The sequence below is a fragment of the Delphinapterus leucas genome, chromosome 17, assembly GCF_059928025.1.
Source record: "Delphinapterus leucas isolate spDelLeu-1000000601 "Yukka" chromosome 17, BTC_Dleu_Yukka2, whole genome shotgun sequence".
Classification (NCBI taxonomy): domain Eukaryota; kingdom Metazoa; phylum Chordata; class Mammalia; order Artiodactyla; family Monodontidae; genus Delphinapterus; species Delphinapterus leucas.
The window spans coordinates 48,188,838-48,216,710 of NC_143145.1; the positions used below are offsets into that span (position 1 = coordinate 48,188,838).

General features: G+C 37.8%; 1 protein-coding gene and 1 long non-coding RNA gene across 4 annotated transcripts in view; one reads left to right on the forward strand and one right to left on the reverse strand.

Annotated features, from left to right (window-relative positions):
- LOC149746966 (uncharacterized) lies at positions 1-27,859 on the forward strand. Of its 3 annotated transcripts, XR_016388380.1 has the most exons (5): positions 1-4,113; positions 14,192-14,245; positions 15,051-15,184; positions 16,629-16,734; positions 26,386-27,858. It is a non-coding gene; the product is annotated as an uncharacterized LOC149746966 (long non-coding RNA). The 3 variants fall into 3 exon arrangements; XR_016388378.1 differs by having other exon boundaries at positions 14,192-15,184; positions 26,386-27,859; XR_016388379.1 differs by lacking the exon at positions 15,051-15,184.
- The window catches only part of LOC149746965 (cAMP-dependent protein kinase inhibitor alpha-like), a 107,633-nt gene that overhangs the window by 13,202 nt on the left and 66,558 nt on the right, over positions 1-27,873 (reverse strand). The window lies entirely within an intron of this gene.

Below are 27,873 nucleotides of genomic sequence, written 5' to 3' on the forward strand. Positions count from 1 at the left end.
ACAGCAAACACTTCACTTCTCCCCTCCCCTGGTGTCAGTAAATCTACTGGGGAGATGAACTTCCACTCCTACTAAAAGGCAACACAATGATATTAATGTTCCCACTTTTCGGGGGAGGGTGTCAGAAGGGCCAATAGGATAGCTGAACTTCTACTTGATCTGTCTGCAGTGAGACAATGTAAGTGCCCACTTTTGCTGGGGTATTGACAGTAGGGCCCAATGGAAATCTGTACGTAACCCCCCAGTCCTCATACTACACCTCCAATAGGATGACTTCCTTCTAAAAAGTAATAATAAAATTAAATGGGATACAGAGTCATATAATAACTCACAATGTTTAGAATACAATTGAAAAATACTCATGGCACCAAGAACCAGAAAATCACAGAATAAATGAGAAAAGACAATAAACCTACACCAGCACTGAGATAAAACATCTATTGAAATTATCAGACAAGGATTTTAAACAAGCTGTCACATAAATGCTTCAATTAGCAATTATGTGTTCCTTGACAGAAATGGGAAAAATAGAAAATGTAAAGAATGAACTAGAAGTTATAAGAATAAAAACAAATGAGAACAGTAGAACTGAAAAATACAAGAATCAAAAAACTTTGCTCAAGAGTAGAGTGGAGATTGCAAAGCATAGAATCATGAACTTAGAAGAGATCAATACAATGTCCCAAATGCACAGAGAAAAATAGACTGAGGGGTAGAGATGGGAGAAAGAACAGGATCTCAAGAACCTGTAAACAGTAACAAAAGCACTAACATTCATATCATCAAAGTTCCAGAATGAAAGAAGAGAGCAAGTAGGACTGACAAAGTATTCAAAGAAATAATGACTAAAAAGGTCCCAATTTTTTAGAAGACATAGCACAAATTCAAGAATCTGAGCAAATCCAAAGAGGAAAAACACAAAGGTATCCTTGCCAAGACGCGTCATAATTAAACTTCTGAAAAGTAGAGACAAAAAAAAAATCTCGAAAGTGGACAGGCAGAAACAATGCATCACTTATTGAGAAACACCAATTCCAATGACAGCATATTTCTTGTCTAAAACTATGGAGTCAGAAGCATTGACATAACATTTTTCAAGTACTAAAAGAAAAGAACTCTCAGCCACAAATTCACACTTTTTATATCCACTTCCTTGTTTGACTTATATTAATGGACTACTAACTCATCTTTCTATATCCGGGCCTGCCATCACCCTTCTCCAAAAATCTAGTCACAGTATTTCCAGAGTGATCTTCCTGAAAAAGAAACAAATTTTTCTTACAAAAATACCTGATTGTGTTATGAAACTTTTCTCTCTTCTAAGTTACCAGGTAAAATCTTTCAATGGATTCCCATCTTTCTTGGAGTAAAATCTCACATCCAAACTCTCTTTGTCCTTTTGGGCCGCTGTAAGATTATACTGCAGGTTGGGTGGCTCATAAACAACAGGAATTTTTTTCTCACGGTTCTGGAGGCTGCAAGTTCAAGAATAGGGTGCCAGTATGGTCAGATGAGGGCCCTCTTCTGAGTCACAGACTTCTCATTGTATCCTCACATGGCAGAAGAGCTTAGGGAGCTCTGTGGGGTCTCTTTTATAAGAGCACTAATACCATAATCACTTCCCAAAGGCCCCACCTACTAATACTATCAGCTACGGAAATTAAGATTTCAACGTATGAATCTGGATAACACAAAGACTAGACCATAGCACTTACCATACAAACATGGACCATGCATGATCTGTCCTCTACCACCCTCTCCATCGTCTTGTTTTCTTTTTTTTTTTGCGGTACGCGGGCCTCTCAGTGTTGTGGCCTCTCCCGTTGCGGAGCACAGGCTCCGGACGCGCAGGCTCAGTGTCCATGGCTCACGGGGCCTAGCCGCTCCGCGGCATGTGGGATCTTCCCTGACCGGGACACGAACTCGTGTCCCCTGCATCGGCAGGCGGACTCTCAACCACTGCGCCACCAGGTAAGCCCCAGTGAGCATTTCTTACACTGATTATGAATGCAACTCCTTTCTGGACTGATCCTTAACCATTCATTTTCTGGCAACCATGAATTTATCTTCTCTTTTCCTCAAAAATTCACCCTTCCTTCATGTTACATATCCATTTCAATTGCCTTCTACAAGTAACCCTACTGATATCGCCCATATACTACTGTCCACAGCATGAATTAAGGTCTTACCGTGTCTTCCTATAGCACTCTGTAATATCTTTTACGGTAACTATGGATTTTCTTATTTGAGTGTCACAATACATTGAATTCTAGGTGGCACGATAATGATTTTAGTAACAGTAACACTGGTGCCTATTTTAACCCATGACATACTTTAGGTGTTCAATAAATGTTTGTTGAATGAGTGAATGAATGAATGAATGGTCAATTTGAAATCATAATCATGTTACTTTTCAAAAATCTGTTAAAAGATACCCACAGTTTTCCAGAAGATTAGGGATTTAGGACCTTAAACTTGATTTAACAGAGGAAATTTTTACTCATACATCATGCTTAAATACCTCAAAGTAAAACCATAAACCCAGGAATTTAAGGTTATCCATTTGGACTTTCAAGCCAATAATTAATATCTCCTGCCCCGAGTGTATTAGATGGTTTCAATGCTCCACTCATCTCTCCCCAGCACTCATCATTCCAGTATATGCTGATAGAATCATTCTGCCACCTGCAATTATCCACCTTAGGGCAGGCCAGAAGTATACAGGAGTTAATGTATCTGGGTGTAGCTTTCAACCACGGACAGAGGGGCTGGAAGGTAAGTACTTCAAGTTTCTCACCGATTCTTGGGATAACTCTGAGACATGTTCTGTAGAGTTTCACAGAACTCCCCTGAAGTACTGGCAGCAGTTCCCTGCAGGAGTAATTTATTCGGTAACGCACCTCTGTTGGCTTCGTTCCATGTCTCCATTCTCAATTCCCACTCCACTTCTGAGTTTTCTGGAAGCACCTCCCAGATGAACAGTTTGCATTCAAATTATTTCCTCAGGTTCTGCTTCTAGGGGAATTCAATTGATAGCGTCCTAACAATCCAGTGCTCCTTACAGAGCCGTCACTGGTACAAGTACCAAGGCACGGCACATTACGTATCACTCCTCCTAAATCCTAATATTTTTAAACAGATAGGAAAGAGCATGACCTTGAAGAGAAAAAGAGTTTATATGAGGATGGCCAATGGATAAAGGGAAGGAGAGACAGTGCCATTTGTTTTCCATTAATGATAGTGTGAAATTTATGGGCAGATGGTCTAACAGGTGTGACTATAATTTGAGGAGCCTGCTCCCTTGGTTACAGAAGACTGCTATTGTTATTATTATGGAACCACAACCTCATGACTTTATTGTTTCACTTGATGTAACCTTCTCCTTTACCCTTAAACCTTTCTACATCACTGAATTGCAGCCAATAGATTTATTTTCTCCCTATGGCTCCATTACAAAAAAAGACACACATGTGTGCACACACACACATGCATACACACACACACACACACAGAGTTTTGTGTATGCCAGTGCTAGAAAAGACAAGCTCATGGTGCATGTATGCAATGGATATTGTACATTACAGGTCTCTGTGAAATAGTCTTCTGCAGGTTCCTATGTTTATTTTATGAATAATTAACTTTAGTAAAGTTAATTTCCTGAAGATCTTGTTGAAGACTGAAGAAAGGAAGTAAATTGTAAAGAAAAAGACTTCGAAACTTGCCCTTTTTGCCCTCTCTTTGTGTCTTAATGAACAAAGGATAACTGGGCCTTTTCTGAAGTCTTTGCTTGAGTTGAAGACACAAAATGCAACCTGTACTCTTATCATAATATGTTCAGTTTATGAGTACCCAAACTTATAAACCGTGAATTTCCCTAAAGTTATTATACCATTTAGAAGATGTTTGCTTGGACGTTTACTTAAAAGCAAACAATTGCGGTCTATATGTCCAAATAATTTCCTTCTCTCTTGCTGTCTCCATTTCAGTTTCCTGAGTTTCTGGGAAGGCCTGGTTTCCCCAAAGGAATGATTTCTGGTAGAAGTCTGAAGGTCTGACCCAAGAAAAAAAATCCAGTATAGCCAATGAATTGGGGACAAGAAGGTTTCCAATCAGGTAGGAACATTTAATCTCATACATTACAATCACCTGAAGTAAGGTGTGCTGATAGCTGGATATGATTTAACTGCTTGGAAAAAGATGCATATCTATTATATAACCTACCCCACAAGGAAGCTGTTCTCAATTCCCTTAGAGGTTGTGGTGTTTCTCAGAGAGTGCCTTGGGGGAAAATGAATACAATAACAGTATGATGCTTGTTTTTTTTAACTTTTAGCTCATTGTTGCCTTGTACACTTGGTGATCTTGGTGCCTGTGCTTTAATCCCAGGACGTTAGACATGTGGAACAGCACATTAACTGTTTTTAGTATTTTCTTCCAAGACAAATCATTTTTATAGGTTGTCTCCATGGTCTTCTAGTTGCTTATCAAAATTAAGCATCAAGTCTTCTAAGTGAGCAATAGCCCCAGTCAGTGTGAGGAAATCAGCTTGGTTCTTATTGGGGCACATCTTGGTCTTGGCACAAAGTGGGTTCACATAGGGAGTTAGAAGGAGGAGAATGGGGCATGCGAAAGGGGAGTTCTGGGTTCTCATTTACCTATGCATGTTGAAACTCCACTAACAGCTTTATTTTCATTAGCAATTTGTGATAAAAACTTAGGGTAGGGCTTCCCTGGTGGCGCAGTGGTTGAGAGTCCGCCTGCCGATGCAGGGGACATGGGTTACTGCCACGGTCCAGGAAGATCCCACATGCCGTGGAGCGGCTAGGCCCGTGAGCCGTGGCCGCTGGGCCTGTGCGTCCAGAGCCTGTGCTCCGCAACGGGAGAGACCACAGAAGTGAGAGGCCCGCATACCGCAAAAAAAAAAAAAAAAAAAAAAAACACAAACATGCAGTAAAGATATGGAGACAGATAAACCAAATTAATATGTCAGAAATGAGTATACATTTTATATTATTCTGTCATAAGTATTTCATATTTTATATATTGTCACATCCTTTTTTATTATTTTTTAAGTATAGATGATTACATTAATTTCAGGTATACAACATAGAGATTCAATATTTTATAGATTATACTCCATTTAAAGTTATTACAAAATAATAGCTATATTTTCCTGTGCTGTACAATATATCCTTGATGCATATTTACTTTATATGTAGTAGTTTGTAGCTCTTAAATCCATACCTTTATCTTTCCCCTCCCTCCTTCCTTCTCCCCACTGGTATCTACTAGTTTATCTATATCTGTGAATATGTTTCTATTTTGTTTTATACATATTCATTTGTTTTATTTTTTAGAGTCCACATATAAGTGTCAACATACAGTATTTGTCTTTCTCTGTCTGATTTATTTTACTAAGCATAATACCCTCTAGGTCCATTAACATTGTTGCAAATGGCAGAATTACATTCTGTTTTCATGACTGAGTAGTATTCCATTTTATACATACACCACATCTTCTTTATCCATTCATCAGTTGATGGACACTTATTTTGCTTTCATATCTTAACTATTGTAAATAATGCTGCCGTGAACTTTGGGATGCATTATCTTTTTGAATTAGTATTTTTTTTTCTTCAGATATATATCCAGCAGTGGAATTGCTGGATCATATGGTACTTCCATTTTTAGTTTTTTATGGACCTCCATACTGTTTTCCATAGTGGCTGCACCAGTTTACATTCCCACCAACAGTGTAGGAGGGTTCCCTTTTCTCCACATCCTCACCAACATTTGTTGTTTGTAGACTTTTTGATGATTAGCTGTTGGGACAAGTGTGAAGTAATATCTCATTGTGAGGGCATGTTTTAAGTCAAACAAATGCTTGGGATGATTTGGGTTTGTATTATTCAGTTTGTTGTCATAACAAAATACTACATCCTAGGAGACTTAAAAAACATGAATTTAATTTCTCACACTTCTTGAGGCTGAAAGTCTGAGATCATGGTGCCAGTATGGTTGGGTTCTCGTGATGACCATCTTCCTGGCTTACAGATAACCAAATTCTCACAGTGTGTCCTCACACTGTGGAAGCTCTGATGCCTGTCCAATTTTTGGAAGAGCATTAATCCTATCATGGGGGCTCCATCCTTATGACTTCATATAGAGCTAATTACCTTCCAGAGACCCTACCATTTAATACCATCATGTTGGAGGTTAGTGCTTCAACATATGAATTCGGAGGGGATACAAACATTCTTTCCTTAACAGATTTATTTTATTGCAAAATCCAAAAAGCTTTTCATTTGAAATTGAACACCACTTATAGCACTACATGTAAATTATTCCTAGAAATCATTATGTCAGTATTGTCCAAAATGAACCTATATAAAATTATCTGTGGTGCTTCATTAAAATGCAGGTTCACAGATGCAAAATCCATGTTTTTACAAGCTCTTACTCACATTAATATTGGGCAACTATTGCTTTATTTATTTATTTTAAAGGATTTCTTCATCTTTTTTTTTAATTTGAATATTTGAATTTTATTTTTTTATACAGCAGGTTTTAATTATTTATCTATTTTATACATACTAGTGTATATATGTCAATCCCAGTCCCCCAATTCATCCCATCCACCCTCCTTGGTGTCCATACATTTATTCTCTACATATATGGCTCTATTTCTGCCTTGCAAACTGGTTCATCTGTACTATTTTCTAGATTCCACATATATGTGTTAATATTCAATATTTGTTTTTCTTTCTCTGGCTTACTTCACTCTGTATGACAGTCTCTAGGTCCATCCACATGCCTACAAATGACCCAATTTCGTTGCTTTTTATGACTAGTAATATTCCATTGTACCACATCTTCTTTATCCATTCATCTGTTGATGGGCATTTACGTTGCTTCCGTGACCTGGCTATTGTAAACCGTGCTGCCAGGAACATTGGGGTGCATGTGTCTTTTTGAATTATAGTTTTCTCTAGGTAAGCACCCAGTAGTGGGATTGCTGGGTCATATGATAGCTCTATTTTTAGTTTTTTAAGGAATCTCCATACTGTTTTCCATAGTGGCTGTATCAACTTACATTCCCATTAACAGTGTACAAGGGTTCCCTTTTCTCCACACCCTCTCCAGCATTTATTGTTTGTAGATTTTTTTATGATGGCCATTCTGACTGGTGTGCGGTGAGTCCTCATTGTAGTCTTGATCTGCATTTCTCTAATAATTAGTGATGTTGAGCAGCTTTTCATGTGCCTCTTGGCCATCAGTATGTCTTCTTTGCAGAAATGTCTATTTAGGTCTTCTGCCCATTTTTGGATTGGGTTGTTTGTTTTTCTGTTATTGAGCTGCATGAGCTGCTTGTAAATTTTGGAGATTAATCCTTTGTCAGTTGCTTCATTTGCAAATATTTTCTCCCATTCTGAGGGTTGTCTTTTGGTCTTGATTATGGTTTCCTTTGCTGTGCAAAAGCTTTTAAGTTTCATTAGGTTCCATTTGTTTATTTTTTGTTTTAATTTCCATTACTCTACGAGGTAGGACAAAAAAGATCTTGCTGTGATTTAGTCAAAGAGTGCTCTGCCTATGTTTTCCTCTAAGAGTTTTATAGTATCCAGTCTTACATTTAGGTCTTTTAACCATTTTCCATTTATTTTTGTGTACGGTGTTAGGGAGTGTTCTAATTTCATTCTTTTACATGTAGCTGCTGTTCAGTTATCCCAGCACCACTTATTGAAGAGACTGTCTTTTCTCCATTGTATATCCTTGCCTCCTTTGTCATAGATTAGTTGACCATACGTGCGTGGGTTTATCTCTTGGCTTTCTATCCTGTTCCACTGATCTATATTTATGTTCTTGTGCCAGTACCATACTGTCTTGATTACTGTAGCTTTGTAGTATAGTCTGAAGTCAGCCAGCCTGATTCCTCCAGCTCCGTTTTTTCCCTCAAGATTGCTTTGGCTATTCGGGGTCTTTTGTGTCTCCATACAAATTTTAAGATTTATTGTTCTAGCTCTTTGAAAACTGCCAATGGTAATTTGATAGGGCTTGCATTGAATCTGTAGATTGCTTTGGGTAGTATAGTCATTTTCACAATATTGATTCTTCCAATCCAAGAACATGGTATATCTCTCCATCTGTTTGTGTCATCGTTGATTTCTTTCATCAGTGTCTTATAGTTTTCTGAGCACAGGTCTTTTACCTTCTTAGGTAGGTTTATTCCTAGGTATTTTATTCTTTTTGTTGCAATAGTGAATGGAATTGCTCCTTAATTTCTCTTTTTGTTCTTTCATTGTTAGTGTGCAGGAATACAAGAGATTTCTGTGCATTAATTTTGTATCCTGCTACTTTACCAAATTCATTGATTAGCTCTATTAGTTTTCTGGTGGCATCTTTAGGATTATCTATGTATAGTATCATGTCACCTGCTAACAGTGACATTTTTACTTCTTGCCAAATTTGTATTCCTTTTATTTGTTTTTCTTCTCTGATGGCTCTGGCTAGGACTTCCAAAACTATATTGAATAATAGTGGCAAGAGTGGTCATCCTTGTCTTGTTCCTGATCTTAGAGGAAATGTTTTCAGTTTTTCACCATTGAGAATGATGTTTGCTGTGGGTTTGTTATATATGGCCTTTATTATGTTGAGGTAGGTTCCCTCTATGCCCACTTTCCAGAGAGTTTTTCATCATAAATTGGTGTTGAATTTTGTCAAAAGCTTTTTCTGCATCTATTGAGATGATCATATGGTTTTTGTTCTTCAACTTGTTAACACGGTATATCACATTGGTTGATTTGCATATTCTGAATAATCCTTGTATCCCTTGGATAAATCCCACTCCCACTTGATCATGGTGTACGATCCCTTTAATGTGTTGTTTGATTCTGTTTGCTAGTATATTGTTGAGGATTTTTGCATCTATGTTCATCAGTGATATTGGTCTGTAATTTTCTTTTTCTGTAGTATGTTTGTCTGGTTTTGGTATCAGGGTGATGGTGGCCTCGTAGAATGAGTTTGGGAGTGCTTCTTCCTCTGCAATTTTTTGGAAGAGTTTGAGAAATATAGGTGTTAGCTCTTCTCTAAATGTTTGGTAGAATTCACCTGTGAAGCCATCTGGTCGTGGACTTTGGTTTGTTGGAAGATTTTTAGTCGCAGTTTCAATTTCAGCACTTGTGATTGGTCTGTTCATATTTTCTATTTCTTCCTGGTTCAGTCTTGGAAGGTTATACCTTTCTAAGAATTTGTCCATTTCTTCCAGGTTGTCCTTGGCATAAAATTGCTTGTAGTAGTCTCTTATGATGTTTTGTATTTCTGCAGTGTCCATTGTAACTTCTCCTTTTTCATTTCTAATTTCATTGATTTGGGTCCTCTCCCTCTTTTTCTTGATGCGTCTGGCTAAAGGTTTATCAATTTTGTTTGTCCTCTCAAAGAACCAGCTTTTTGTTTTATTATCTTTGCTATTGTTTTCTCTGTTTCTATTGCATTTATTTCTGCAGTTCCTTTTGATATAAGTTTAGGTTTTTTATTTGAGATTTTTCTTGTTCCTTGAGGTAGGATTGTATTGCTACAAACTTCCCTCTTAGAACTGTTTTTGCTGCATCCTCTAGGTTTTAGATCATCATGTTTTTGTTGTGATTTGTGTCTAGGTATTTTTTGATTTCCTCTTTGATTTTTTCAGTTATTTCTTGGTTATTTAGTAACATATTGTTTAGCCTCCAAGTGTTTGTGTTTTTTTACATTTTTCCCCGTTATTTATTTCTAATCTCATAGTGTTTTGATCAGAAAAGATGCTTGATATGATTGCAATTTTCTCAAATTTACTGAGGCTTGATTTGTGACCCAAGATGTAATCTATCCTGGAGAATGTTCCATGTACACTTGAGAAGAAAGATTAATCTGCTGTTTTGGGATGGAATGTCCTATAAATATCAATTAAATCTTTCTGATCTATTGTGTCATTTAAAGCTTGTGTTTCTTTATTAATTTTCTGTCTGGATGATCTGTCCATTCCTGTAAGTGAAGTGTTAAAGTCACCCACTATTATTGTGTTACTGTCGATTTCCTCTTTTATGGCTGTTAGCATTTGCCTTATGTATTGACCTGCTTCTATGTTAGGTGCATATATATTTATAATTGTAATATCTTCTTCTTGGATTGATCCCTTGACCATTACATAGTGTCCTTCCTTATCTCTTGTAACATTCTTTATTTTAAAGTCTATTTTGTCTGATATGAGTATTGCTACTCCAGGTTTCTTTTGATTTCCATTTGCATGAAATATCTTTCTCCATCCCTCACTTTCAGTCTGTATGTGTCCTTAGGTCTTAAATGGGTCTCTTGTAGACAGCATATATATGGGTCTTCTTTTTGTATCCATTCAGTGAGCCTGTGTCTTTTGGTTGGAGCATTTAATCCATTCACATTTAAGGTAATTATTGATATGTATGTTCCTATTACCATTTTCTTAATTGTTTTTGGTTTGCTTTTGTAGGTCCTTTTTTTCTGTGTGTTTCCCACTTAGAGAAGTTCCTTTAGCATTTGTTGTAGGGCTGGTTTGGTGGTGCTGAATTCTCTTAGCTTTTGCTTGTGTGTAAAGCTTTTGATTTCTCCATCATCGAATCTGAATGAGATGCTTGCTGGTAGAGTGATCTTGGTTGTAGGTTCTGCCCTTTCATCACTTTAAATATATCATGCCATTCCCTTCTGGATTCTAGAGTCTCTGCTGAGAAATCAGCTGTTAACCTTATGGGAGTTCCCTTGTATGTTATTTGTTGTTTTTCTCTTGTTACTTTTAATAACTTTCCTTTGTCTTTAATTTTTGTCAGTTTGATTACTATGTGTCTCAGCATGTTTCTCCTTGGGTTTATCCTGCCTGGGACTCTCTTCACTTCCTGTATTTGGGTAGTTATTTCCTTTCCCATGTTAGGGTATTTTTCGACTATAATCTCTTCAAATATTTTCTCGGGTCCTTTCTCTCTGTTCTCCTTCTGGGACCCCTATAATGAGAATGTCGGTATGTTTAATGTCCCAGTGGTCTCTTAGGCTGTCTTAATTTCTTTTCATTCTTTTTTCTTTATTCTGTTCCATTGCCGTGAATTCCACCATTCTGTGTTCCAGGTCACTTATCCTTGCCTCTGACTCAGTTATTCTGCTATTGATTCCTTCTAGTGTATTTTTCATTTCATTTATTGTATTGTCCATCTCTGTTTTTTTGTTCTTTAATTCTTCTAGGTGTTTGTTCTTTAATTCTTCTAGGTCTTTTTTCAACATTTCTTGCATCTTCTTGATCTTTGCCTCCATTCTTTATGAGGTCCTGGATCATCTTCACTATCGTTATTCTGAAATCTTTTTGTGGAATTTGCCTATCTCCACTTCATTTAGTTGTTTTTCTCGGGTTTCATTTTGTTCCTTCATCTGGTACTTAGTCCTCTGCCTTTTCATTTTGTCTGTCTTTCTGTGAGTATGGTTTTCGTTCCACAGGCTGAAAGATTGTAGTTCTTCTTGCTTCTGCTGTCTGCCCTCTGGTGGATAAGGCTGTCTAAGAGGCTTGTGGAAGCTTCCTGTTGTGAGAGACTGGTGGTGGGTATAGCTGGTTGTTCCTCTGATGGGCAGGGCTCAGTAAAACTTTAATCTGCTTGTCTGTTGTTGGATCGGGCTGAGTTCCCTCCCTGTTGGGTTTTTGGCTTCGGATGACCTAGCACTGGAGGCTACACGCTCTTTGGTTGGGCTAATGGTGGACTCCGGGAGGGCTCATGCCAAGGAATATTTCCCAGAACTTCTACTGTCAGTGTCCTTGTCCCCGTGGTGAGCCACAGCCAACCCCTGCCTCTGCAGGAAACCCTCCAACACTAGCAAGTAGGTCTGGTTCAGTCTCCTATAGGGTCACTACTCCTTCCCCCTGGGTCCTGATGCACACACTACTTTGTGTGTGCCCTCCAAGAGTGGAGTCTCTGTTTCTCTCAGTCCTGTCGAAGTCTGCAATCAAATCCCTCTAGACTTCAAAGTCTGATTTTCTGGGAACTCCTCCTCCCATTGCCAGACCCCCAGTTTGGGAAGCCTCACATGGGGCTCAGAACCCTCATTCCAGTGGGTTGACTTCTGTGGTATAATTGTTCTCTAGTTTTTGAGTCACTCACCCAGCAGTTATGGCATTTGATTTTATTGTCATTGCGCCCATCCTACCGTCTCACTGCAGCTTCTCCTTTGTCTTTGGATGTGGGGTATCTTTTTTGGTGAGTTACAGTGTCTTCCTGTCGATGACTGTTCAGCATTTAGTTGTGATTTTGGTGCTCTTGCAAGAGGGAGTGAGTGCATGTCCTTCTACTCCACCATCTGGAACCAATCTGGGCAACTATTGCTTTAATTGTTAAAAAAATAAAATTCAGCAATCAAAAGACAACATAATGGAAATATATTGAAAATGCATATTTATTTAATAAAGAAGTAATTATATAATTATTTGAACATTCAAATTGTTACATATTTAATGTGAAGGTATTAATAACAATATAGTACTGACTACATTTTTAAGGTATCCAATAAGCCACTGTAGTTTAGTTTTATTATTGCATCTTAACTACAAGGTGAGTAATAGTAGTATTCTCAATGTTAATATGTGGAAATTGAGATTTATATGAGTTAAATCACCTAGATAACAAATAGAAGATCAAGCACATGAATTCATGATGATATAGATCTGATTCCATTTCATATGCTCGGAACCAGATGGACAAGACAGTGATTGAAGTTATTTTGAGATCTCAAAAAAAATGTTTTGCATAATTAATTAAGTTATCCTTATTATTTATATGCATTTTTATATTTCATTGTAACGTATTACCATCACCCAAGACACAACTTCAAATTTGCAACCTTGAAATATGGTCTTTTGGTGACTGGTGCCAGTATTTTGAAATTTAGCATCTTGAGAATCTGTGGGAGAGTAATGAGTTTAATTTTCCATAGAATCAACAGATTTCTTTGGTCAACCAACATAAATACTGAAATTTGCAAATTTCTTGTAGGCTAGATCTAGCATATATTTTCTTCTCATTAGAGAAATACAAAGAGGAAGTGACTGAAATTTTTGCTTTTATAAATTCTGCCTATGGTATGCAGAAATTCTGTGTGGCAATAGTAGTTTCAGTTGTGAACTCCTATGCTTTGATATTTTAGACTGGAGTATATCTTTTGGAGCCTCAGTTAGAAATCTGAAACCCTCATTATTTCTGTATTTGTTAAACTATGTCTTTTGTTCCACTTGCAGACCAAGTAGTTGGCTTTGATAAAACTTGATCTACATTCAGAGATCTGCTCTGATCTTGGCTTTCTAAATGGTTCATCCTGGGGCACCCTAGAATGTTTGAGAAGATACTTTTAACTGGCTTCTTTTTTTTTTCCTTTTAGCTTGGCTGTTTTCATTTATATACCTGAAACTTTTGAATTTTACATTTGCTCTAAGACTGAAAAAGTTTTGAAAAGCTTTGCATTCATGTATTTGGCATGATTTTCATGAATTAATGCTCTTATTTCAAATGTATAATTTTATTTCATAATTTCTTATATATATAGAGAGAGATCTAGATAAATGTATATCTGCATATATGTGTGTCCATGTCTTATAAAGAGAATTTGCTGTCTTAAAACAGAAATACTGGGTATGTTTTACCTATGTTTACTCACAATGTTTTGTCAAGATCAGAATTTAAAAGTGATACTTCTGTATCTGTTCTCTTTGAAAATATGTTCATTGAGGGATGTAGCCTGAGGGCATCTTGAAAACAGTTTATTTTAGGATTCCACATATAAACAATTCATGGAACTACAAAATAATCAAACTATAGTGTTATTTTTGTATTCTCAAGCCACTTTCTGCATCTCAACTTTTAATTTATTGGCATTCATGAGATTAAATTAGTGATGCTAAATCATGCCTTAAACACACACACACACACACACACACACACACTATATTTACATCATCCTTCTGTGTCTTTATATCTACTATGCATTCCACTAAAGCACCTAGAGGATAAAAATTAGAATTACTTTTCCTAAATTGTCTATCCAGCTTGCATTCTACTTTCCCAACTCTTCTGGACATTTTCAATATTTTTCAGATTCCCACCAGTACCTTGAACCCAATATGTGTCAAGTGAAATTCTTCTCTTTCTCTCTCTTTTTTAAGTGTGATCCCAGAAGTCTCACCAAGAGATGGTGTTGATTCTTCTCAGTGCAAGAGGTAAGTTGATTTCCCATGGAGTTCTCCTGTATAAATCAATATTAGGGTCTACTTGGCACCTTTTGAATTTCCTTCTTTGGTTTTGGTAACAGGGACCTACCTGAATACAATTTACTTAGACTTACATGTAGAGGTGTTTATGAAAATAGACCAGTCAGATCTCATGCTCTGAGGAACATAACTGTCCAATGATACTAGTTGCTGCCCCTGTGGATTCACCACTGCAGTAACACTGAGACCATGTATTCCATGTCCTGCTCCTAGCCAATGACCGAGCACAGAGGAAGTCCTAAGGTGGACCCATTTCAGTGAAAAGCAGGGCTCTTCCAAGGCACAGCTTTGTCTTGAGAGCACTCAGCTACCCAACCCCAGCATTCTTCCAATTGTACTGTAATCTGTGACGTGTCCTACAATAACCCTCATTCCAATCACCATTTTCTTACACAAGATTGATATTTATAGCATAAGCTGAAGATTCTTTCCCCTTTCTTCTGCTGCCCCTCCATCCCGCTTTCATCTCTAATCCCATTTTGACTTCAGCATCTTGGAGAACCCACACTAATGTAAATGGAAAATAGAATAGTTCAAGAAAACTGGTGGTAAAATGAGGATTTGAGATTGATTCACTATCCCCTGTGCTGGTGAAAAGTACATCATTCTGAGTAGTTTTGGGGCATAGACAGTTCCAAACACAAGATGATTACCCACTAACTAAATATTTCCCCGTTTAAGACGCGGGGAAATAAACTTGTGGAGGGAAATATCCTTGAAGTTGTAAGTGATTCTGGCGTTTGTGACCTTTCAGTAGCTTCCAGCACCACTTTTGCTGACCCACAAGCTGAGGACTAGTTTAAACCGCAGCATAACTTGGCTAAGGATGTACGAGGTCTGATAAAAGAGAAAAGAGATTACATATTGGAGAAACTGCAAAAATAGCTGGTGAGTACAAGAAGGAGTCAAGGAAGCAACCCTGGAATTGGATTTTAATGGTGTTGATGAAGGGGTCTGGAGCTTAAGACTGGATAAATCATGACCCATTGACTTGGAAACACAATTTCTGGCTTTAGAATGGCTTTCTAAAGACATGGATAAATCACCACCTTGGAGGCAAACTCTCAATGGACAGAATGCTGTCCTTCCAGATGTAGTGTATGCACTAAATCAGAGCGCATACTTTATATGGCACCATGTCCCCAGTAGTTCCAGGAAAATTGGGATGATCAGTAGGTGTACAGAAAAGTCACCATAATGGTAGGAGTAATCAATCTTGATCAGTAAGAGGGATTAGGGCTGTTTTTACAATATGCAGTCAAGGAGGAAACCATATGGAACACAGGTGACATACTTGAACACCCCTTGATACTCCCTGGACCCATGGTAATAGTGTCCAAACATACTCTGAAGACTTGGCCTAAGAGCTGTATAATTGACAAGAGCTCAGAACCTCAGAAATGAAAGTTTGAGTCACCTTGTCAAGATGAAGTGATGGTGCAAAACAAGGCTTTGTGAATAGTTCCATTTTCCTGCAGTGTCACAGCTTTCCAAGCAAAGATTACTAGAAATCTGTGTAAAGCAAGGGTCTCCACCCCCCGGGCCATGGACTGGTATTGGTCCGCAGCCTGTTAGGAACCAGGCCTCACAGCAGGAGCAAAGCTTCATCTGCTCTCCCCATCTCCCCATCGCTCCCCATCACTCGCATTACTGCCTGAACCGCCCCCCATCCGTGGAAAAATGGTCTTCCACGAAACCGGTCCCTAGTGCCAAAAAGGTTGGGGACCACTGGAAGGATAATTGGATGGTAAACAGGCTTTGGAAATCACAGATTATGCATTGCTCAAGTGCCATTTGCTTGCATTCTAATGTAATAAATCTGGAATCTACTTTCTTATCTCCCCCAGAGCAAAGCCATTTGATTACAGTTAGAAGCAGCATAAAGGGGACTTGTTTACGCTGTACAGTCCAAGTCTCTCATCTCTTTCTCTCTCTCTCTCAGTTGCTCCACCTCTCAGAGAGGAGGAACATCAGAAGTGCCAGCCACCCTACATAAGCTCCAAGTCTCATGTTTTCAAAGTTCCTTTCCTGTAGTGCAACTTCTGCACATTCAGGTGACCTCTGGTCCATTTTATCAGGTCAGTTGTATTTAGAATTGGTACTGGAGAAAGGGCAAGGATGAGTACCAGTTGTAGCCCTGAGACCACTTGCAAAGAGAGGGACTGTTATTCATCTCACTAACCTTCCACTTTTAAGGCTCTCTTTAGGAAGATAAGCCCATAGGAACCATGGTGGAGCTGTGCCACCAAGCATCATGGAGAAATGGATATATGTAGCACAGGGATGGACTGTGGTAACCTTAAAAACATGACACTCAGATCTCCTATTACAGGGATCATGATTGACTGATGGCTCCAGTTACTGTTACGAGCACAGGACAGAGCCTGGTGTGGCCAAGAAAGCGGGCCATTCCTGTGAATACAAGACTGCCCCAACAGGTGAGTGTGGCTCTAGGATGCCCCATTGGCTTTGCCAAACCTTTCTTGGAACTGCAATGTAGTCTGAGACTCTTCTTATTCATTCTACCATCCTTTCCTCTGTCCTTCCATGGATATCAGATCTGCATCATGTTTTGAAGGTTCTCCTTTCTTTCTCATGCTCCTAGGCGTTCACAGATCTCTTGCAAGTCTGATCCCTTCTTACCATCTGCTTTCCACAAATGCAAAATGACTCAGAGTATAAATTTATGGAGCAGCTCCAGGGAATCCAACGTGATCTTCTCTTATGCACCTGATGGCACTCAGGAAACATTTCTTAAACACTTTCTGAGTGAACATTTGTGGGAGTGTGCATGAGGCCAAAGATTAGCAGCCATCATTTATTGCTCTGGCTATATTACTATATTTTCATCTTTTGTACTAAGTAAATGTAGCCAGCTGTTAGCCTGTATGGACAGAGGGAAGAAAAAGAAGGACTCTTTATTTTAACAGTGAATGAAGATAGCAGTTGACTCTCTAGATGGATGCTGAGAGTTGTATTCTATGAAGGAAAAAAGATTGACCCGAGTGGACAATCATTTGTCACTTAGTAGCATAATGCAGAAACATTTCCCTATAAATAAATGTACACATAAGTGTAGTATTGTCAATCAATCTGGTTTTTTCTTGTTTTTAGAAAGTATAAGGGATTTTCCCTCTGATTTGGTCGAGAAGAAAAGGAAAACGAAAGAAGGCAAAATAAAAACCCCAAACAGTTACTAAGCAGTTTGCAGTGACTGTTTAATGTTACTACGGAACAAATGATTTGGGGGGAGCTTGTAATCTACTCTGGGAATTCGTTCATAGACACATAACATACTCATGTATGTCACGCTGCTGTTGACACTGCCTAAGCTATTGATTAGAACTCCAAAATTCCCTCAAGTTTGGATACTCATTGGTGTCCCATGGGGAGTTTTAAAAATACCCATGCCTCAACCACACCTCTAGAGACTGCCTCAATTTCTCTGGATGAGTCTAGGCATTAGTATTTTTAAAAGTTTCTTGGATGTTTCTAAAATGCCATCAGGATTGAAAACAATTGGTAACATGTAAAAGAGAGAGAGAGACAGAGAGAGAGAGAGAGAGAGAGACAGGGCGAGAGAGAGAGAAAGAGAGAAACTGAATATTCCATCCATTTTCTAGATCAGTGGAAAGTTGTATATTCACCTGACCTGTTTGCAGAGGTGACAGTAGCAATTATATTGCACTAGGAAGGGTTCCGAGGCACTTCCTCGTCATGTTATTTCTTGATCGACTAGTTCACGTTACACTTTATCTCAGTCTGAAGACCCATGCCATCTCCTTTAATGGACTACATTCAAAGCCTCAGTGTTGGTCTCACTGTCACCGTGGCAGGGTCTTTCAGCCTAGATTCCTCAGAGTTACAGGCTTTAAAAATTATGGCTTTTATTCACATCCTTTGAAACCATATTCTTAAGTGGTTAGTAATTTTATTGATACTTTTTTAAAGTTCTCTTTTTCAATGAAAGAAGTATCGCATTGTGTGTCAAAAGAAGTTTATGGAAATAAACCTGAGCAAATAGTAAGTCAATGCTCCGGATTAGACCGCAGGGCCCTTTGCTGTCCATTCTGCTGCTAACTCACGGAGGCATGAGGCTAGGGTATGGCTTTGATGCCCTTCACGGCCTCTTTGGATTAATCCTTAGCCTTAATGCCTTAAGACTCAGTGAGGTGCAACATACCAATTCCCGCATGTCCTGTTTCCCTTAGTGATGGGTTAGTTTTTGATTCATCATTTCTGCAAGTATCGTGTCAAATGGGTCGATAAAAGCATCAATGTTAGGACAGTTCCTGTCCCGGTGGTCAGCTAGTGCCCACATGCTGAGAATTAAGTGGCGAATCACCACACAAATGCCCCAAGACATAAGAATTAGGCTGTATTGACACGTTTCTCAGATGAAGCAAAACAATAATTTCTGACCTGCTACATTCCATTGTTGGATTGCTCAGTCATTTCATAGAGACTTCTGCTAACAATTAATACAGTCATAAAAAAGGGAAAATAACAGGGGGAAACATGCACACAAATTGAAAACAGATATCTGAATGCTGTTGCCCCACAAATTTAGATCAACCCCACGTCTGCCTGGAAACTTGTAAATAGCATTCATAAGTGATGCTATCATATAAAGTGTGGTGGGGAAATCACAATGGTGCCTATTTGTACATTCTGGAATTAATATCTATGCGCAGATAATTAAGAGAACAATAAAAATACACGAAACAAATGTACGCAGGGGAAGGTAAGAACTGAACATGATCCAAATATGTCATATTGTGGAAACCTTAGGGAAATAAAGTTTTATGGGATACTGGCAGACAGCATAGCTACTGGAACCAGGATTTTGAAGTCTTGCAGCTTGGAAATAATGCTTTCAGTTAATAAGGGTGTGTGGGTGGAATTAAACACACCACTCCTACTACTGTAGTCAGAATTATGTGCCTCATTTCCATACACGGTCCTGAAAATAATTCTTGCAACTTCTTTTATGAGAATGCTTTTGAACAAACCATGGTAGCATCAAATGATATCAAGATAAAACTTCTGTTGCTACGTGCTCATCCTCTTACATTATAAAGGTTTAGATATACACACAGGCATCAGTAACACTCCAGTGTGTTCCAAGAGAACAGACTTTAGCCAAGTGAATCAATTTTAATTTTTGAGCCAATGAAAATCCTTTGAAGACTGCCGAGGTTATTAAAAGGCAACAATACTACAACAAACGGTGTTTTCACAAGCTAGTGTTTCCTGGTTTTAGGAATGTGTTGTGCAACAAAATAGATACAAGGCCAGATATAGTCTAAGTGATTTAACTCTTTTGTTTATGTATCTCACAATATAGGGCAGCAGGCTTAGGTGGCGGGGGGGACAAGTCTCACATTTGAGGCACAATTAAATGCACATGTAGTTTTTTGGGTTTTTTTTAACATCTTTATTGGAGTACAATTGCTTTACATTGTTGTATTAGTTTCTGCTGCATAACAAAGTGGATCAGCTATGCGTATATTTATATCCCCATATCCCCTCCTTCTTGCTTCTCCCTCCCACACTCCCTATCCCACCCCTCTAGGTGGTCACAAAGCGCCTAGCTGATCTCCCTGTGCTATGCGGCTGCTTCCCACTAGCTATCTATTTTACATTTTGTAGTGCATGTATGTCATGCCACTCTCTCACTTCGTCCCAGCTTACCCTTCCCCCTCCCCGCGTCCTCAAGTCCATTCTCTACGTCTGCATCTTCTTCCTGTCCTGCCCCTAGGTTTTTCAGAACCTTTTTTTTTTTTTAGATTCCATATATATGTTAGCATACGGTATTTGTTTTTCTCTTTCTGACCTACTTCACTCTGTGCACTATTCAGTGTACTTTGATTTATAACAGAGTAGATTTCAAAATCAAAAAGTTTATATTATCAATTGTGTGTGTGTGTGTGTGTGTGTGTGTGTGTGTTGGAGAAAAGGGAGTTCAGGTTTGTTTTAAGAAGTCTGGTATTTCTTCACAAATAAATTCCAGTGAAATTAAATCACATAAGTTTTATAGATAGTTTTAAAAGAAAATACAAAAAATTAAACACAAGGAAATTTCTGGACACAGTTTCCAAATACCCAAAGACATGCATTTTCTTTTGAGAGAGATAAACCAAATGGATTAAGCTTATTGAATAGTGTAAGCACAGAGGTTTCTGTCACAAATTGCTTTAAAACAATACTTTCCCATGTTCACTTAACTTTGTAAAATTGTTAATAAATAAATAAGAATAGTACTACTCTCAGTAGTGAAAAGACATTTTTAGATGCCCCTTGGTAAGGGGCGCCATCAGAAAAGCTAACAAGAAGAAAAAAGTAAAAGCAAATATATTACCCCTATAATAAATCATTTTCTTCCATGATCCTCGTTCTGTAGCATGTGATGACTAATAATAAATTGGTTTGTGTGCCATCATGAGAAATACAACTTTCTCACATTCCAACAAGTCTTATTTGACTTAAAATGGAAATTTTATTATACTGGCATGTGGCATGGCCTTCAACAGACCATTAGTAGAGCTGTATTTGTAATTTAAAAATATTTCTGTTAGTAATGGAAGGGCCATAAATAGTATTTGTTTTCAGTCAAGAAAGAGGCCAGTTAGTCACCATAAGAGAAAGAATGACACATTGAAAGAAGATTTAATTCTGTAACACCTATAGGACTTGTATGAAAATCATTATCCCCCAGCTTCTTGCTGGGAAGACTTGGAGAAAAGACTTTTTGACGGTGATATTTTCTATTCTCCTGTTATTCTCAGGGTTGATAATTCTAAATAGAGGAGAGTGCTCCTTCTACCAACGACAAAACTGTGACAAAGGTGACGTGCCACCTGGTCTACATAGAGGTACACGGAGTTGCCACTTACCTGTTCTTCCTCCATCCCTGTTATGCCCTTTCTCAGCCCTGCTCCCTAAGCAAAATTGTCTCTGAAACATAAATTCATTCATCCTTCCAGGGACTAAAGGTCACTTCTCCTCTGCGCTTTTGAGATTTTAAGAAGTGCACTTAGCCTATTTGGCTTAAACTAAAACCTCAAAGTGACTTTCAGAAATAAAGGGAATGTCCAAGTGAGTGTGTGTGTGTGTGTTTGTGTGTGTGTGTATGTATGCATGTGTTATTTTGGGCACATTGGAAAGTTCTCTTGAGATGTAACACGCAGTATGGAGACTACACGCTATTCTGTCTCTTTAGGAGGATAGTCCTATCTTTGCGAGGTCCTCAGAGATCAAAACTGTTTCACATTCACACTGTATTTTGCATCCACATCATTAGAAAACCATAACACAAATAAAGCTTTAACTATTCATAAGTGTTCTTCAAGATTTCCTTATACTAATTAAGATCTCACAGTTGTTCCGAGAGTTACTCTTTTCCAGGGCAACTTGTATATTTCACGTGCTCAGTATTGATTTTTCTCTTTTTTTTTTTTTTTTTTTTGGTGGTACACGGGCCTCTCACTGTTGTGGCGTCTCCCGTTGTGGAGCACAGGCTCTGGACGCGCAGGCTCAGCAGCCATGGCTCACGGGCCCAGCCGCTCCGCGGCATGTGGGGTCTTCACGGACCAGGGCACGAACCCGTGTCCCCTGTATCGGCAGGCGGACTCTCAACCACTGCGCCACCAGGGAAGCCCCTGATTTTTCTTTTTTTATTAGATACGTGATGTGACTGCATGTTATGCTACATTTGGCTGATATCATCCCAAGATGTGTTCATGGGGTCCACCCTCCTGATTGCATAAGGAAACCAAAATTCAGTGATAAATCAGCTTTGATAATAAAGAACACAAAGAAAAATGATAAATACAAGTATTATTGGCTTTAGTAGTTGGTCTAATATTGGGAGCTGATCACGTCATAATAAAAATAGAAGTTAAGAATCATTAACTGTTGCAGTAACCAGGGTACCTAAAACCCCTCTATAAGGGGAAACTGCTCTATAAGATGCTCTGTAAGCAAGTGCTCTATAAGATGGAAACAGACATTCAGAATCCACAGTATATTCCTTGTCTTCAGGTGCATCCTTATCTAAAAAAGAATCCCTAAAGCTTAAGAAGGACAAATTCTATATTTGATTTCAAAGCCTATTTTGAGATGTGTGCATTAATGGCTCCTTTTGAAATAAGATCAGCTACTCCCTCCCCTCCATTGCTTCTTTTAATCTTTCAAGCTCTTACCATATACTATTTTAACCAGTGGGTGAATGTAGAGGGATAGGAAATACGCATATGATATTACCTTCATAAATTCACCCATCTTGTGCAAAATAGGGTACATAAGCAAATAATTTTATTACAAAGTGACAATTTCTTCCAGAGGAGTAGTAAAAGGTCCTGTGAAAGCACGAAAAGGAAGATATTCTATGATATTTCAGTTGATTTTTGAAGGATCAGTAAGGATTTTTACAAGCAGAGGTAGAGATAGGACAAGTCAGGCAAATCACGTAGATATCACGTTTCAAAAGCTGTAAGAACTTCATGTGGCTGGAGAATAAAGGTGAATAAGAAGGGGCAGAAAAAAAGTGGTTAAAGGTAGCCATGATGAGATAGGTAAGAGTCTAGATTGAACAAACCATGTCTGTGTACAAAAGTAGTTTGGACCTCACCTTACATACAAGAAAGGGTTTTAAAACATATTTGTCATATTTGTGTCTCGTGGATGTGCATAGATGGGTAGAGGATTAGATGGGAAGAGAGGAATAGAACAATCAGTTTTGATTGAGTTGAAAACCTTACTCCTGTTTTCATGTGTGAGAGCCTTGGAAGAAACTAAGTAGCAGACTGTCAGATTTGTATTGATCAAATGTGAAAGCATGCAAGATCTGCATACCCTTTGGAGGGCTGGCTGACACCGTGTCTGCCTTGCACATGGTAGAGAGTGTACAGCCAAAATATTGAGTGATTCTCATTCCTCGTGGCTCATTAAGATAAGACAAAAAGGGGTGAGACTCACATTTTCAGCTCCACATCTCTAATAGAGAAATGTCAATGGCTGGTGGCAAATTGGAATGACAAAAGATTACCCCTATTTTCTGTACTTCCAATGGAGATGCACCGTATGATAAAAGTGTGTGTGTAATCTAGTGTCAAAATCCAGAAAAGTAATTCCAGACCCAGTGTAGTGATATTGTCTACAATTCTCTATGTTAGTCTGACATAAAGATTCTTTCTAGTGTCAGGGGGAGTGTCTCACGAAAAATTATAATACGTGTAATAGAGAATCATCTAAAAGAAGAGGCACACTACCTCGCTGATTATTTGAAGGGATGTTTCATAAACAGACAATTTAATAGGAATGAACAAAAATCCAGTGGCTATTTGAATTATAATATTTTCTTTTAGGGTGGAAATAGTTTAGTACGGTATGTGGCTGGCCAAGACATTGCACCTGAACTGAGTGTGTAAGCCTCTAAGTCAACTAATTCCAAAAAGGAAAAGCAGCAATATATCATTCATTCATTCATTCACGTATTTTCTACTTCCTCAGAATTGCCATTTTAAATAGCTTTACAAAGCACTGTGGATACAAAGTTAATAAAAATAATGACTCCACTCTTGAGGAATTTTCAGACTAGCAGAGATAAAACATAGACATGTAAACAATCGACTGTAACACAATGCAGCAAGTACAATGGAAAGATGGAAACAATTCTGTCTAGGATCCTCCAGGAAGGGTTCACAGAAGTGATATCAGAATTCTGTCTTGAAGTGTGGATGGCAGTGAGCCAGGTTTAAAGGGGAAAGTCATGCTAACAAAGAAATTACAGCTAAAAAATGTATCTAAGAAACATATTTTTAAAGTCTTAAGGTATAATACAATGACACTTTCAAAACCAACGATAAACAATAGGTAACGGATACATCTGAAATCAGTAAGCAGCTTGGAGCTCTGTCTTTTCAGGCCATACTGGATAGTCTACTGCATTTTGCCAAAATCAGTAAGAAAGTAAAATCTTTCATTTCATTCAGTGGTAAAATTTCTCCTCCTAATGCCGTGATTTTCTTCCATCATACACTCATTTTTAATAGCAGCATCAATAGAAACATTGTTTTGGATATAATTATACAAAAACACAATATTGAGAGCCTGCCAATTATATATTTAAAATTTTAGTTTAATGGAAAATAATTACTGGACTTTGAATTTCATCTCTTGAATTAGATTCTTAATGTTGTTTCTTAACAAGCATACGAATTCAAGCAACCTATTTACTGTGTTCTTAGAACCTTAATTTAGTAATCTTTAGAAAGGAGGTGATTTCCCTGAAATGGAAGAGACAAATGCTCACTGGACCATGCTTTACATTGAAAATGTAAAATGCGATAAATGTGAATGTGGCATTATTATAATAATGATTATCTGTGATATCAATGCTTGTCTATTGAGGTAGAGGTAGAATGAATGTCCTGTTAATGAGAAATATATTCTGCTTAGCTTTGCCTTTTGGAAGAGAATGGGGGACTCAAGCAAAACTATCTATTTTCTTATCTTAGGCCTACTAATTATTAGTCATGTGACAATCAGCTTACCTTTCTGAATCTCAGTGTTTCTCATGTGTAAATTGTCAGCGGAAATAGCTAACACCTATACATATAATATCTTTGCATTTACAATATGATTTTGCATATAATAGTTGGGTAATTTACAACAAACATATTAAGTTAGCAATTGTATAATCCCCATGTTTCTTTATTAAAAACTGAACCTCAAAAAAAGTGTATCACTTGTTGGAAGCCACAGTTTAACAGCTCAGGGAGAAGAATTTTTACTTCTCTCATTTGTTCTTATATCTTAGGTTCTTTTTTTTTTTAACATCTTTATTGGAGTATAATTGCTTTACAGTGGTGTGTTAGTTTCTGCTGTATAACAAAGTGGATCAGCTATACATATACATATATCCCCATATATGGGGGATCTTGCATCTCCCTCCCACCCTCCCTATCCCACCCTCTAGGTGGTCACAAAGCACCGAGCTGATCTTCCTGTGATATGCGGCTGCTTCCCACTAGCTATCTGTTTTACATTTGGTGGTGTATATATGTTCATGCCACTCTCTTAGGTTCTTTTTAAATACCATGTAGTTGCCTTACTGCATTCTAGTTGCACTACATTTCTTCAGGGCTGTGAGGAGGACCAAATGAAATAATATATTGTGTCTAATTAAATTAATGCCTATGCATAAGGCACTGTTACTGTTTTCACACTAGAAAATGATATACTTGTGCTTATTTCCATGTATATATGAGACTTTTCATATTCACTTTAAATTATATGGTTAATATTTTATTCCCCCAAATTATAAGATAAAATAAATGTTATTCTGGGATCTTTATGCTGATGATTTTTTGTAAGTATAGAAGATTTTAATTCTATTCCAGATACACAAGATAAGGCAGCAATGCCTTGCTAGTTTGAGTGTTTTAGGAAAGAAAAAGCCCATTCAAACCACAGTTGCTCCTACTTCACACACTTAGGCTCTGTTTGCTTAGGTTTCATTATACGCTATGGCATCCTCAAAGAATTAGCTGTGCGCAAGGAAGAAATCTTTATTCCCTGAGAATAATCAACTGAATCACCCTGGGATAGGAAAACAGGATTTGAGTACTTTCAAGTCCAGTATTAGATTTGAGGACCCTTGTCTGCCTACACTAAGGGATTTTAAACAAAAATGTATCCAATTACCTTAAGAAGTACAAAGTTTATTTAAGAGCCCCTGATTTCTTTAGAATACGATACGAGTCTTGGCATTGAACAGAAACGTGATTTTGCAACATGTGTCCATATGTGGTTCATGTACTCCACATGTGTTCTGTCAATGGGTCCTGTGACCTCGCTGTGGATCACATGTGTTTTACATATGCTTTGTATGGTTCACATCTGTTTTAAACATTTTTTTTTCCTGACAGTAGACACTCTTGTTATATTACCATTTGCTATAATAATTAAATTCAAGGAACTGAACTTGAGAGCGTTTGTGGGGGAGGGCATTTGTTAGTTTTGATTGATATTTGGTGCTGTGTTGAGTGATACCCATTATAACTGCTTATCGTATCTCTTTGTAGGCATACTGTTGCTGCGTTTAACCTCACTGAAGCCAGACTAATGCAGAGATGTTCTTAGCTTCCTGTGACTCATATGAAGGTTATCATTTTAGAAGAGACCTTGAAAACATACTCTGGATTTAGGGGGAAAAAAAACCCCTGACATTTCCAAGAGGAAAAGCTTTTTTTAAGTTTTATATTGTAGATGCAGAGCTTAAAGCATTTAAACACATACAGCAAGCAATATAATATGAATCATGTAACAAAAGTTAAATTTAAGTGAAAACCTTTTGTGGTATGTTGCAGTCACAAAAGAAGATACAAAATTAATGTGGACACCTGCTTGTTTTACTTGTATCAGGAGAAAATAAAATTCATTGTCATTTAATGAATTGCTTTCTGTTGTAGTACACTTAATTATCTCTTCCTGTAACCCCAAGAAGTATCTTTTCAAACTCACAGCTGTATCTGAATAGGGGCTACCAACTAAAGAGGTAAGCAATACTTTTTATTAATTACAGTGTATTTGTTTTCATCTGTCTTTACAGAACATTGTAAAATTAGACACCTGCCCCTTGAATAAAGCAATACCGAGCTTAATGAAGTCTGAGAAGCAGTGACTCTATTTTGTATCTTTTCTTGATGTGTGGACGTAATGCTCATTACCGTTAATAGTTCTTGGAAATAAATGAAGAATATTGGATTGAGGCTACCTTCTCCAAACACTAAGTAGGAACGTGTTGCCCCCCAGCCAACAAGGTACCTAATGCTCAGTTGACCAAATGTTAAAAGAGATTTGGTGCTGTAGGCGATTAAATCCATAGTCTGCCCCTGTGGACCAGGCAGCCATAAATAATCATTTAAAAAGAATCTCAGCCTTTAATGAAGAACAGGGGAATTTTGATCAGTAATCAGAAACAGGTTTGGAGGTACAGGGACAGTGGCATGCGTATTTGGTTTGGTGCATAGAACATGCCTTGTTTTAGAAACATTCCAAAGAATGGATCCCAGTGTACTAGTAAATGTTCAGTGGGTTTTGAAAAGTTGAAGAATTTAGAGTCAGCCATCTAGAGTAGAAAGAGGCATCCTTAATTAAAAATAAATGGTATAGAATGAAATGAGACAAAGAACAGGTACACCAGAAAAAAGGAAAATGTATGAAATACGAAGTGTAGCAATTCTAATGCTTGCAGGTGCTGCATATGAATGTGTGTATATATTTAGAAAGAACTTTTAAATAAAAATGAAAACATGCTTTTATCTTATAGTTTGTAATAACAAGCACATTAATGCAGTGTATGAAATCAACCCAGCTAATGAGTCATCAGAATTCTCAGGAGGAAACACAGTTCCATTCCCATATAGTTAAATGTACTTAAAACATACTAGAAAAACATTAAAAGCAAAGGTACGTCAGAGGAAAAAAGTAAGAACTGGTAATGGAAGAAACACATTTAGACGGACAAAATGAATGTAGTTTAGAATACTTCATCTTGCAGTATGTAGTTT